Here is a 14,398-nt window from a genome sequence, read left to right as displayed (position 1 = left end):
TTCATTCCAGTGTTACGTATTGCCGTCCTCACGGGGAATCGTCCTTCCGGTCTCGAGTGAGCGTTACGTATCGTCGTCCTCACTGAGCCGTACTCATAGTCTTAAGTGGGAATTACATATCGTCATCCTCACCTTGAGGTTCGTCCCTTCCATGAGCGTTACGTATCGCTATCTTCATGGGGAAACCCTCCTTTAGATCTCATGTGGGCATTATGTATTGCCGTCCCTACTGAGCCTTATGCACAATATCTCAAGTGAGCGTTACGTATCGCCGTCCTCACGAGATTTTGCTTAATATCATATCTCAATCACAACCACGTAAGTGGGACAAAACCTCCGTCCTTGCCAATTTACAATCACATTTTAATAATAATCACAATCAATCATATTCATACGCATAGTCAAACATAATCATAATCATAATCAACATTGAAATCATAAGTCTTTATATTCACATTTATCATGAGGATAATCATCCTTAAACCGTGAGTGGAATAACACCACTGTCCTCATCGTGGGCGGGATAAAACCACCATCCCCACGAATCTATGATGCACTGAGCAAACGGTACTATGCCACCATCCTTGCCAGACACTCAATAAATATCACAATTCAAAATCATACTTGGCCCATTTACTTTCAATAACAATATATTTAGTTCACATCATGCCAAGAATCACCTTGATTTCTCATTTAATCTAAAATTCATAGTCGGTTCACATACCATTTAAAAACTCAATTCATTGGGTTCACCCACACTCATTTCAGAGCTTAAAAATTAGTTATCAAACATCATATGGGGTTTACAAGGGGTTGCAAGTTTGCTAAGAAGGCTAAACAGTCCAAAAATAGAGTTCTTTCAAGAAAAACGGCGTGTGCGCACGCACATATCAGAGCCAATTTCCCTACGGGTGCGTATGCACCACACTGTGCCTATGTACAACTTGTAACTTTTCTTTGGTATGCGTATGCACCACCTTGTGCGTATGCACATGCTTCACCAACGCCTCTGTCTAGTGCGCACGTATGCCTCTGTGCGTGCACACACCAACAAAAACTCTAGTGTGCTGCAAAATTCTGAAATGTCAATTTTAAAGTCCAGTTTTCAAACCTTCATAACTTATGCTATAAAAATTATTTTCCGTCCGTTCTTCAAACATCATAAACTAGACAAACCTAGTTCTCATTCAAATTAAGTTTCACAAATTTTTGAGATTCGAGGGCCAAGTGATCGCCCGCCAAATTTAACCAAAATATTTTAAATTATAACATTTTTTGGAATCTCCAAAGCAACTTCACTTAATACCAGTTCTCTTTCATAAAACTTATTTCCACTTAACCAAAATTTTCAAACTACCTTCTAAACTATTTCAAGTTTAAACCTCTTTCAAAAGACTAAAAAAATATCCTGTTTACAAATTACAATCTTAATTGAAATATCATAATCATTTATTCTTAAATTAATCACTCAAATTACTTTAAATCAGGATTTATCAAATTAGACTCCATGGAAAAGTCTCTAGACTTTAGGGGGCAATAACCAATCTCATTTTTCTTATTATTCAATTTAGTCCAAACTTATAAAATTTCGGTAGCACCTCCCCTAAAACTCGGACTTTACCACCTTTCAAGGGTTCCATCAATCACAACAATTCACTGATCTTTTTCTCAGCAACGATCAAAACAACTGATGTGGATTTTACAACCCACAAAACATCGGCAAGTGCATTGGGTCATACCAACTAACAACTCATGGTGAGTGAGTGTCGATCCCACGAGGATTAATGGATTAAGCAAACAATAGTCAACCAATTAATCTAGTCAGACGACCAAAAATAAGTGTTTTAACAATAAATAGTATGAAAACAGAAAATTTAACAAAAGCAAACTAAAATTGGTTAAGAAAATAAGATTATAAAGATAGTCAAGGTGTCAAATATGTTCACTCTTTAGGAAAACAATCTTTATGTCTATTTATATAAAGTATGCAAAGATCAATCACGACGAATCATAAATAATCAAATTCCAATTCCTTGGTAATTTAATTTTTCTTTAACCTAATTAACCGCTAATTCGTTAGTCAATCAGTTAAGGAAAAGAGGTGAAGTACAACCCTGATTCAATTTCAAGTAAGATTAAAAAATAGTCCTTAGGTTGAATTATATGTCACGTATTCAAGCTGGTCCTAACAATTGAAACTCACAAAGTATCGCACACTCTTTAAACCTATTCTTAGTGAAATTAAAAAGTAGTGAGAAAGAGTTTTCAAGCTAATTCAAATATTAATTTTTTCCAAAATAATATTTAGAATCCAAGACAGAGTTAGAATGTTTTCCAACAATTCTAAATCTTTAGGGATGAATAACGAAAACTCAATCATGAAATAAATCAAAGCATAACCTTCATATAAAATAAAACACTTAGATTAATAATCCATAAAAAGATAAACAGAGCTCCTAACCGTAACCTAAGAGATTAGTGGCTCATGCTTCAAAAACAAAAACAAAATATGAAAAACGGCAAAAGTTCCGAAGGTCCTCTCAAAGTGTTTTTAGGACCCTTATATACTCAACCTAGAAAGGACAAAACCGCATTATTAAATTCAAACTTAAATTTAAAATAAAAACAAATCAAATCCAATCTTCCGCATTAAATATTTAGCTTTGTATCGTTTGTGGTCCCAAGTTTTGCCTTCTGAATGGGCATGGAGAGTGGCCAAAATGGCTTGTGGAGGTTGGGCCAAGAAGCAAGTGAAACACCCACCCATGGCATGTAAAATGCCACTTTATTGCATGTGAAATGCCACGCTTTCCTTTGCATATCCTCTGGCGTTTGAAATGCCACACTGTGGGTGTAAAACACCATGCTTTGCTTTACTGGGCGTGCTCCTCTTTTTGGCGTGTGGAACGCCATGGGTGTAAAACACCGTGCTTTGCTTCACTGGGCGTGCTCCTCTTTTTGGCATGTGGAATGCCAATATGTGGTGTTTGAAACACCACTCTTTTGTGGTCCCTGGAGCTCCTTCTTTCTTGGTGTTTGACACGCCATTGTTCTGGCGTGTAAAATGCTCAAATGGATCTTTGAAGTGGTCTTTTGAAAAATTGGCCCAGGGTGCAACGCCGGCCTTCGGTGTGTGGAACGCCACAACAACATTCACGTCCTGGGAGGTGACATTGGCGTGTGACACGCCCAAATGTGGCGTTTAAATGCCCATATAAATTTGCCCCCACTTAAGTGTCGAAGGCATGTGGGGCTTCAACGCCCATTCTTCCTGGTGTTTAGAACGCCCACTGTTAACTGGGTCATGCGTATGTATAAGGCATGCGCACACATGACAATGCAAAAAAAATTCAATAGCACGTACGCATGCAGCATGCGTACACATGAGTCTTCAAATTCCCAGCTTTTGTGCGTACGTATGGATGCATGTGTACTGATGTGTGAGCATCTTTTCTATATTTTCTTATTATTTTAGATATGAATTTATTGAGTTTTACTGAGATTATAGTGTTTGAAACCTATTTGGATGCTACTTTGAGGCACATTGTGGTTTTATTTATTTTAGAAAAATCCGAGCGAGTTTAGCAGAGTTCATACAAAAGAAAAAGGAAGAAATTTGATGCTGCCAAGCTGGCGCTAAACACCGCTACTGGGCATTTGGCCCCGGGCACCTCATAACGCGTGCAACCATTCTGTTAGGTTGGCGCTAAACGCCACGATTCGGCGTAGCGCCAGGTGCTCTGTAATTCGTACCAGAGTCGCACGCTAGTGGCGCTAAACGCCAGGCTCGGCGTTTAGCGCCAGGAAGACAGCAAGCGCACCAATTGATTCGGCCTCAGCGGCGCTAAATGCCGAGCATAGCGTTTAGCGTGAGTAGTGCGCATATGGATTTGATGAATTGTGGAGTTATGGATTTGATGATGTTTGAGACGAGTCTAGGACTCGGAGTGAAATAACGGCTTTACTGAGTTCTGAAAATGATTTCTAAAAACCACTGATATATTGTTTTATACTGAGATTGTTGAGATGCTATGCGCCTGGCAAGGACAGTTGGTTAATCTCGCTTGTTGAGGTCGCCGAAGCTGCGTAAGGATGGCTGGTTTATCTCGCTAACATTGAGATGTGAGGTCTGTGGTAGAGTATCCCGCTCGCATCCTTTCAGATCACAAGATTGTGCCCGACACTATATCTGTGAATAGTGTGCCCGACATTATATACATGGGGGGATCCCACTTATATTCGTGACCAAAAGGCAACATTCCCATGGGAATGTGTCGAGTTGGCAATTGAACCGACAATGTGATATCACATCCAAATAGGACAGGCATTCATCATGTGCATATTCTATATGTTTGCTTGCTTTGCCGACTTGCATTGTTTGCCTAATTGTATAGCATGTTTAATTTCTCCTTGAATTACTTGATATACATTATTCTACTTGTGTTTTACTTGTATTGCTATTACTTGTATTTTTTACTGGGATTGAGGAGGTTCGGAAGGCAGTGGTGAAGGGATCGTATGGAGGTTAGGCTGGTGAAGGCTATGGGACAATGGTGAACTGATAGTTTAAAAATTCCCTATGTTAGTTGACCTGTTTAAGGATTTGTTTATCTATTTTATAAGCTTGAATATTATGATTGATGTGAAGATCTAGGATTTTTTCCGGCGTCTCGGAGTCTTATATCTTATATTACTGGGCATTGTTACCATACTGAGAATCTCCGGTTCTCATACCATATTCTGTTATTATTTTTCAGATGCAGATCATAACCCACCTTGGTGAGTTGCGAGATGGTGGCAGGGCGGAGGATCTTTATCATATTTTGGATTCTTTTGGATATTATCTTTTAGTACTCTCACTTTTGTATTTTATTTGCCTTAGAGGCTAACTTTGAGAGAGATGATGTATATGCTGTTTTAGCTTTCAGAACTCTGTATGTCTGTATATAACTAGTCGGCCTAAATTAAATTCCGCGGGCTTCGGTTAGTACTCTATAACTAGTATACTCATATATCTACATATACCTACATAGACCTTGTTATTTTGTATCTATATCTTGTGCCTTATTGCTTTTAGCTTCGTGTGAACGATTGCGCATTTGTAACTCTGTTTTTGAGTTTATTTCTTCATCGGGCTTCTAAAATTACTATCTCTTTCTATATTTATATATATATATATATATATATATGTTATTGTATAAGCCTTAGAACTGTCGTGACCTTTACTTATCCTTTGCTTTACGGCATGAGGTAAGGTTTAGGGTAATTAGGGTGTTACAGAATTTGTAGCTTTCTCATCACAGAGAGCAGCATCAAGTTGATGCTCGCCCCTAAATCACAAAGTGCTCCTTCAAAAGTGTTGTTTCCAATAGTGCATGGGATTTGAAAACTTCTTGGATTTGGCATCTTATTTGGCCCCTCTAAATGATGGCACTACACTTTTTGGTGAGTATCACTATTTGGTCTCTTTTTAAAGACACTTTCTCAGACAATAACTCCTTCATGAGGTTAACATACATAGGCATTTGTTCAAGAACCTTTATGAATGGAGTGTTAACTTGTAGTGTCTTGAATACCTCCAAGAGCTTAAAATATTGTTTATTTTTGTGTTCTCCTTGAAGCTTCTGAGTAGGTGAGACTCTTAGATTGCACTCAGGCACTGAGGTCTCCACCTTAGGTTGCTCACCCTTGGTGTGCAGAGAGAGAGAGAGAGAGAGAGAGAGAGAGAGAGAGTGGGCTTCTCAAGGTCTCTGGCTTCCTTCACACTTTCTCCAGTTGGCTCCCCCTCATTAGAGGGTTGGGTATCAATCTCTTTTCCACTCATCACATATATGGCCTTACATTCCTCTCTTGGATTTAGAACTGTATCACTGGAGAATGTATTAGGAGGCCTCTCAGCATTTTGCTTGCTCAATTGTCCCATCTGCACCTCCAAGTTCTGAATTGAGGCTCTAGTTTCCTGTATGAAACTATGAGTGGTCTGAGAGAGTTCTGCCAATTGTGCTTCCAATGCTGAGGTATCCTGGGTAGTTGGGGGTGAATTTTGTGGTTGAAAGGATTCATGTTGCTAGTTTAAAGGATTTTGCCTGTTGAAATGGGGTTGTTGTTGTTGAAATTGGATTGCCTTTGATTCACTCCCAAACTCAAAAAACCCTAAACCTCCATCTCCTCTCTCTTATTCAAGTTGTGTCATCGCTGCCGTCCTAGTGCAGCCGCTCCATCGCCGCCTTCGAATCTGCTCCAGTCACCGTCTTCGATGCTCTATTGCCGTCTTAACCCATATTTGCCACCGCAACTCATCGAATCATCTCAATTGCGTTGCCTCTGTTCTACTTCTGTCGTGTCGCCTCTGTTTCGTTAAGCTCCAACTATCGTCTGTTCAAGTTCTGTCGCCTGTGTCCTCTAGTTCGAATTCCTCATTTGTGCTCCCTTTTCTTCATCTGTGTTTGAGTTCCATCTCTAATGGAAGGTGATTTTTGGAGAATTTTTTCTTCAATTATCGCTGTTTTAGACTTCTCTGTTTTTGAAATTTTATTTTTTTCTCTTATATGTTTTTTCTTTCTCAGCATAAAAGATTTTCAATTTAAAAAATTTAATAAACTAACCTCTCTTCTTTTTTATGAAAGATTGATCAAGAACGAGAAAGAGAGCAGATTGATCAACCTCTATTAAAAAATAAATTAGATATATTGTTGAAATTAGAATGGGTCAAATGAATCACTATGAGAATGATTTTGAAACGGTTATGCTAAAAGAACTTCTGCTTATTATTTTCGAAAGGCTTCAAATTGGATATTAAAAGATTCTTGCCCTGATTATATGTTTAAGGTGCTATTTTTTTGTGTTGATTACTGTACATTAGAATTTTAGTTTCATTATATTTTTGCGTAGTTTCTATTGAATAGTAATCTAAAAATATGAACAGTAAATGAAGAAGATAAGTTGAGAGAGAATGAGTAAGAATGCATCAAGTAGAAATATTATTAATTGTGTATCAGATTTAATATTCGAACTCCTATTTATACATTAGTAATATGAGTAGTTAACAGCTTTTTCTAATATAAAAAATTTATTAGATTCCTAACTACCTTAACAGTTTTATTGACTAAGTTACAAGATAACTAATTATTTTTTGGGTGTGCTAGGTAAACAATGATCATCTTGAACAACATAAACAATTACCAATCAAATAAAAATACACTATATCCTAATTTAATGTTACTAATTAAATTTAAAATTAATTTGCTCTTTTAACCCTATTAATTTACATTGTTCACACATTGTTTAAAAATATTATTGGTTACCTATACTTTTCCTTATTTTTTATACTATCATACTTTACAGATTAGTTCTTAACCAATTGAATTAGAAGATATCGTACAAAAAAAAATGTTATTTATTGTTTTTAGTATTATTTCACTCTTTTTGTTTTTTTTTTTTTTCCTTTCTTACGCGGTGGATTACTCATGTTGTTATATCACTTGATTACATAACATAAAGGACATTAATAAAGATATCACAACACAAAACAAAAATAGTTAAAGATTTACATGTGATTCATGACCATTTATAATAGGCTACGGTGGTGAGATACCAAAAAATTTGAAAAAGAGAAGTTGAGAGAGAATGAGTAAGAATGCATGAAGTAGAAATTAATTGTGTATCAAATTTAAGATTCGAACTCCTATTTATACATTAATAATATGAATAATTAACAGCTTTGTCTAATATGAAAAATCTGTTAGATTTCTAAATACTTTAACAGTTTTATTGAATTAACAGCTTTGTCCAATATAAAAAATTTGTTAGATTCCTAACTATTTTAACAGTTTTATTGAATTAACAGCTTTGTCTAATATAAAAAATTTGTTAGATTCCTAACTATTTTAACAGTTTTATTGACTAAGTCACAAGCTAACTAATTATTTTTTACACTATCATATTTTACAGATTAATTCTTAATCTATTAAGTTGAAAGATATCGTAAAAAAAATATTATTTAATATTTTTGGTATTATTTTTTTTCCTTATGCGGTGGATTACTTCATGTTGTTATATCACTTGATTACATAATATAAAGAACATTAATAAAGATATGATAGCACAAAACAAAAATAATTAAAGACTTACACGCGATTCACGATCGTTTATAATATGCTACTGTGGTGCATACTAAAAAATTTGTATTTCGAAATGTCAAGGATAAGGATGACAATTAAATTAATCTATGGGCATATCTCAAATTCCATTTCTTTAATTACTAGCTAGTTTTAGTAAGTAAAAAAATGTTCAATTATTTTATAATAACTCTGACGCAGTACTAGTTTATATATATATATATTCAATCATGTAATATAAATACATATTTAAAGACTTGGAAGCTCACTTTATAAACAAAGACTTTATATAATTTTCTAAAGTCATTTGCGTAAAGCTGACTATGGAAGCAGTGCAAATGTTCAACCAAATAAAAAAAAAAAGAAGAAAAAGATATCAAGATAATATACCATTCTGTCCATTCACATATTTAAATAATAAGTTTCTTAAGCTTATATTGGTAATTGTAATTAGATACTTAATTAAAATAAAAGTATAAATTTATGGACCTTGAGATGATCCTTTTCTTTTTGGGGGGAGATGAGAGGATCTTTATATTATCAAATAAATACTACTTGGATATTAGTGATACAAGGATCGTTATAATGACGACTTACAACAACGACCAAAGACCAAGGCACTTACAACAATACTCACTCGTCCGTCCTTGCCTACGTGAGACCGAAGCTAGCTCTCTTGATTGATCCGCTTGCTTTTTCCCCGGAAAAAACGAATCAAGCCCCTTTCCAGCTCGCTCTGTCAGTCCACTAACACCAACTATTCCGTAGCGACTGCCCCAGGATTGGAGCCTTGACCCGCCCAACTCACGACAGTTGGTACATTAGTGAAAGCCCTTACCTATTCGTTTTAGATATTTTAGCTTTAGCTAGAATCAACCCCCAATATAGAGGGCACCCACCTTCCATTCCTAATTCTCTTTGTTGTTTCACATGTTCTCCCTCTTTTACAAACTAACCTCTGGAGTGCCTGAAGTACGAGAAGTCCCTTCCAACGACAGTTATACTATAAGTACATCCACCTGCACCATTCGACTTCCTGCCCGGCGTACACTTTGGGAAAGCAGGGCGAGCGACATAGAATGTATTCCATTGGTCCTTGGCTTCCACCTACAGCGAATATGGAGCAATTCCCGTTCAGAATAAGAGAAGTAGGAAGAGATTCCTATTTTCTGAGATCGAAGGCAGGGTTTTTTTTGTGATGTACAGCGCCTGAATCAAAGAGTTAGAGGAGGCACTCATTTATTCGTATGTAAGGGAGCTCCTAACTTGCTTATGGATTGGATTCTCCGTTTGGTGGTTTAGCATACCAGAGCAATTGCTTGTAAATCCGAGGGCTCTTTCCTCTCCTGATCTAGAGCTAGTAGTTAGGGTGGTAAGGGACATTATAACTATTACATGCATTGAGTTGAATTATATATATATAGTCGTTTTTAACCATTAAATATTTGAATAATGTTGACAAAATTAATCACAAAAAAACTAAACTAACGATATATTCATAAACAATAAACACTACAATAAATTTGGGCTGAGGCAACCCTTCGAAAACGTTGCCTATAATTAGGAAAAGCGATGTCTTTGATCAAAGGCAACACTTTTCGACAAAACGCAACTCTTTTTGGGGGGTTGGCTATACGGCCGTTACCTTTGGTCTAAGGCAACGCTTTTTTGCATCAAAGGAAACCCTTTTCGTGGCAACCTTTAAAAAGTGTTGCCTTTTCTACTAAAAAAAACAACTTCATATAAGGGTTGCCTTAGAGAATCCAAACACAACGCATTAATAAATACTTTATTGCAACACCTTTTATGAGTTGTATTTTTTAATACATAAAGCAACACTTGTTTAAATTTTTTTAAGTTACCTTTCATATACCAAAAGCAACACTTGTATAAATTTTTCTAATTATTTTTTCACATACCAAAAACAACACTTATCTAAATTTATTTGAAGTTAACTTTTTTTAATACCTAAAACAATACTTTATTGAGTTTTAGATTGTCTTTTTTTATATTTAAAGTTTTTTTTTGCTTTTCTTAAATTTATGACATTTGAAGGATATATAACATACTAATAACATTTAAATATTTAAACTCAATTTAATTGATACAGAAAGAGAATAAAATAATATAGATTGCATATATATAAAAAGATGTATCAAGTGTCAATTAAATAACTTTCGGATGCACATACTAGTTACCAAGTCAAGTAAATAATAAATATAAATAAATAAAATACATATTTTTCTCAAGATTATAATCTTGGACATAGCGAATCTTTCCGTATAATTTGACATCGTCGGCTTTGCAGTTTTCCAGTTCCACAGTTAATACCCCAATCTTCTCCTTCAACTATCTTAATTTCCTATTAAAAGTTAACGATACATATAGTCAATATTATATCATCTAATATTTAAAATTTGTATGAAATGATGTTGGACATGTAAAAAAAAAAAAAAATTCCATAGATTATTAATAATAAGCATACCTCCTCAGATGTCTCACCACTGCCAGCTTCTGAAAGATCATAGTCATCAAGGAAGTTGCGTTTGTGATCTTTGGAATTGGAACTATAGCCTTATACAAAAGTTAATAACAAGTAACTAGATATATTGAAGAAATTAAAGAGAAGAGAATTTCATCATAACTTTAGCCCTATACAAAAGTTAATAACAAGTAACTAGATATATTGAAGAAATTAAAGAGAAGAGAATTTCATCATAACTTTAGCCCTATACAAACAAGTAACACAAGTAACTAGATATATTGAAGAAATTAAAGAGAAGAGAATTTCATCATAACTTGTAAATGAATAAAAAAGTAAAATAAATAAGGAAATGAGAGGGGTTAATTGTCTATACAGAAGAATATACTAATAGTAGTTTTTGTGGTACTTGTTCCAAACCTTTAATATATCATCTTTCAACTTCTGTATCAATTTTTGTTGCTCATTAATCATTGCTGTAAGTTCTCTATTATCTTCTATTCTGCTATTTTCAGTATGGATGTTTTTTCAGAAAGTGTGACCTAAAAACAATAAAGTAATCAAGATAACAGAAACTTCAAAATACCCAGCAGTAACACTTCCAAATTATCTTTAAGAACAGTCTAATATGCAAAAAATTATTGTTAATTTCACAACATGGACAATGTGTGTAGGAACCATGGGCTTTTTCTAATAAGCCTTGCTTAATGGAAGTTATATTATATAAATGGCTAGATGTATTATGATTTTTCTCTTTCTTTTTCCTCTTCTTTTTCTTTTGCAAATTATCTTTTTGTTTTGGAGGGTAAGGGTAGGGGCACAATTGTATGTCCCATTGCAAAATAAACCATTTATACCTTCAACTGTGTTAGCTCGTGCTCCATTTATTTTATAATTCTTAACTTCTTATCAAGTAGAAGAGACTCCATCCTGTTCATTTCCTCCACACTTGTAGCCACTTCCCAGTCTTCATCCTCAATTGAATTATATGATTATACCCAGAACCTGCATGTAGCTAACAAAAGGTAAAATACATAGATCGATAGACAATGACACCCAAAACAGAAAGGCCACCAAAATGCACATTAACAAAACTAGAGAAAAATAAATTTACTTGAAAAATCTTCACTTTCTTACGCAAGTCATCTACCATTTTTTTTATTGGCCTTGTTAGAAGCTCTTTCTTCATTGCTTCAAGAGCAGCCTCCTATATTAAGTGGAGCACAAAAAAAGCAAGAGCTTAAGGTCGGGAAAAGGAAATAAAAAACAGCACATGGCACATAATATAATTAAAGAGAGTACTTTGAGAACAATTATACTGATTTTATTTTTATTTCTAAATAGGAGAAAAATAAGCTAAAGAAAGAATAGATAAAAATATATAGCAATGAGGCATAACTTTTCAATCTCTCAACGAGTTTGAGAGGTTAAACATCTATTAGTCCTAATTCATGTGTCATGTAACTGAATTTGGAGTTCTGTATAATTGCAGCTGATATTTCAACTAGTAATGCATTTGATGAGCACTAGGTTACTTAAAATCCAAAAATGTGAAACTAAAATCTTTGGGTATTCACAATCACTTATGAGATAACATGAACAAACTTGTATTTAGAAGACTTCAACTTATTGAAAATAACCTTTTCATTGAGCATTGCAGTAAGTTTCTTGACATCATTATGTTCTTCTCTTTCATTTGATAAGGTTGTTTCAATATTATGTAGCTCCATGTTCAGTTCCGAGATTTGCTTCTTCTTAGCATTTAAAGAATTTTCAAGCACGCTATTTGAGTCTAAATTGTCACTGCAAGATTGCAAATTGGGTAACCTTACCCAGTGAAAGCAAGAACTGCTGTGTGTCCAACAAAGAGAGTAAAATTTACATTATTCTCTATGAACTAGTTAACTCAATCAAAGTGGTCAACAGAACAAACAAACAAAAAAATAATCGATTCTCTATGAACTAATTAACTCAGCAAATTACGAAAATTAATCATTCTGTAATTTACATTGAAAATGAAGAAATCAAAGGGAAAATATCAGAATCAGCATGAAGAACCAAAGATTGTGGAATCAGTAACAACCAGCGTCCAGAAGTGCACCTTAGTGGAGAAGCCATGGAGAACTTGAAATTCAACAGAAAATCAATCAAGCCAGTCCAAACAAATTGAAATTCCAGACCCAAGATAATAGAATGCTTAATTATCTATGAACTAAGATAAATGCTGATAAGAGAATCCTAATTTTAATCTAAATTAACCTAATCAGCAAAAAATAGTTTGACTAAATAAAATTACTAAGTAAAAATTAAAATCTAACTAAAATGTAATAAATTAAATCAGAGAACAGCAAAATGGAAATTTCCAAAAACCTGGAAAGTGAAGAACAGAGTAACAAGAAGGCAGGGGTGAGGAGGTTGCAGCTGAGGGGTGGTCACCATATTGCGTCAAAGCTCGCCAGCGAAACAGAGGTTGCTATGGTTCTGTATCTCTGGTTCGCGAAGAGGAGGATGCGAGAAAAGAGAAGAGGAAGAAGAAGAAGAGAAGGGAGAAGGGTTTCTCGCCGGTGGTGGTTCGGTGCAGAACGAGGAGCGCACTACGCCGTCGCTGTGGAGAAGCCTGCGTGGAGAAGAGCACCGCGCAGTCACCGTGGAGGAGAGCACCACACCATCGCCGTGGAAGAGAGCACCGTGTGTCGAGTTGCTGTCGCCGTTAGCCTCGTCGATTATTGGAGTTGACAGTGGAGAAAGGAGAAAGGGTTCGTGCATGGTGGGTTACTGGCTAGGTTGTTCGTCCGTGGAAGGCTTAGCTTGGTCATGTTAGGGCTCAGGGTATTTTCTCTGTTTAGATGATGAGCTGATAAACAAATTTGTTTGTTCTTTTTTTTTTTAAGTTATTTAATAGAGAAAATAATTGGTGGGACTATGATTACAAGTTTTTTTTTAATTTTTAACTATAAATAATTTTAGGCAACTTTTTATAAATGTTATTTATTTAATTTTTTTGACAACTCTTATAAAATGTTATAATTTTATTAAAAAATGTTGTCTTAAAGTTTTTATATTGCAACATTTTGTAAATGTTATTTTAGAGATCAAAGGCAACTATTTTTATTGGTGGCCAAAAATTCTGTTATCTTTGTCCTATTCAAAGGCAACTCGTAAAAAATGTTGTCTTTGTCTATCTAAGGCAACTTTTATTAAATGTTGCTTCGAATAAGGGTTATCTTAGACCAAAAATATTGTAGTGAAATATTATTTATCAAAAATATTTAATCGTAAAATTAAGAGTTAATTTTGTCAAATTTTTTTAAAAAATTTTAAATTAATCTTGGTTTAATTACTCTGTTGGTCTCTATAGTTTCGCAAAATTTTTAATTAGGTCCCTATACTTTTTTTCTTTTTAATTGGGTCCCTGCACCAAATTTTTTTTTTCAATAGGTCCCTCTTAGTAGTAATTGGCTTCATTATAAAGGGACCCAACTAAAAAAATAACATTGGTGTAGGAACTCAAATAAAAAGAAAAAAAAGTGTAGGGACTCAATTGAAAAAAAAATGGGTGCAGGGACTCAATTAAAAAGAAAAAAAGTATAGGAACCTAATTGAAAATTTCGTGAAACTATAGGGACCAACAGAATAATTAAACCATTAATCTCTTATCATTGGCCACATCTCAGCTTTAACCTTTTTCACCATCATCCAATCTTTTGTCAAAGAAATCAATAAAGAGCAAATCAATCTCTACTGTTACTTATTCTTCTTCTTTCAGCCTGTAATTCTTCCTCCATCTCTTTTCTCTCTC

At 34.6% G+C, this 14,398-nt stretch overlaps 1 long non-coding RNA gene across 1 annotated transcript in view; it reads left to right on the top strand.

Moving 5' to 3' along the window:
• Positions 7,416-14,398, top strand: part of LOC107648169 — a 13,289-nt gene continuing 6,306 nt past the window's right edge. Inside the window, exons 1-2 of the long non-coding RNA XR_001621768.2 lie at positions 7,416-7,427; positions 9,486-9,489. This is a non-coding gene — a long non-coding RNA (uncharacterized LOC107648169). The remainder of the gene's footprint in view (positions 7,428-9,485; positions 9,490-14,398) is intronic.

Source organism: Arachis ipaensis, chromosome B06 (assembly GCF_000816755.2).
Source record: "Arachis ipaensis cultivar K30076 chromosome B06, Araip1.1, whole genome shotgun sequence".
Taxonomy (NCBI): Eukaryota; Viridiplantae; Streptophyta; class Magnoliopsida; order Fabales; family Fabaceae; genus Arachis; species Arachis ipaensis.
This window is presented reverse-complemented; position numbering and strand designations above follow the sequence as displayed.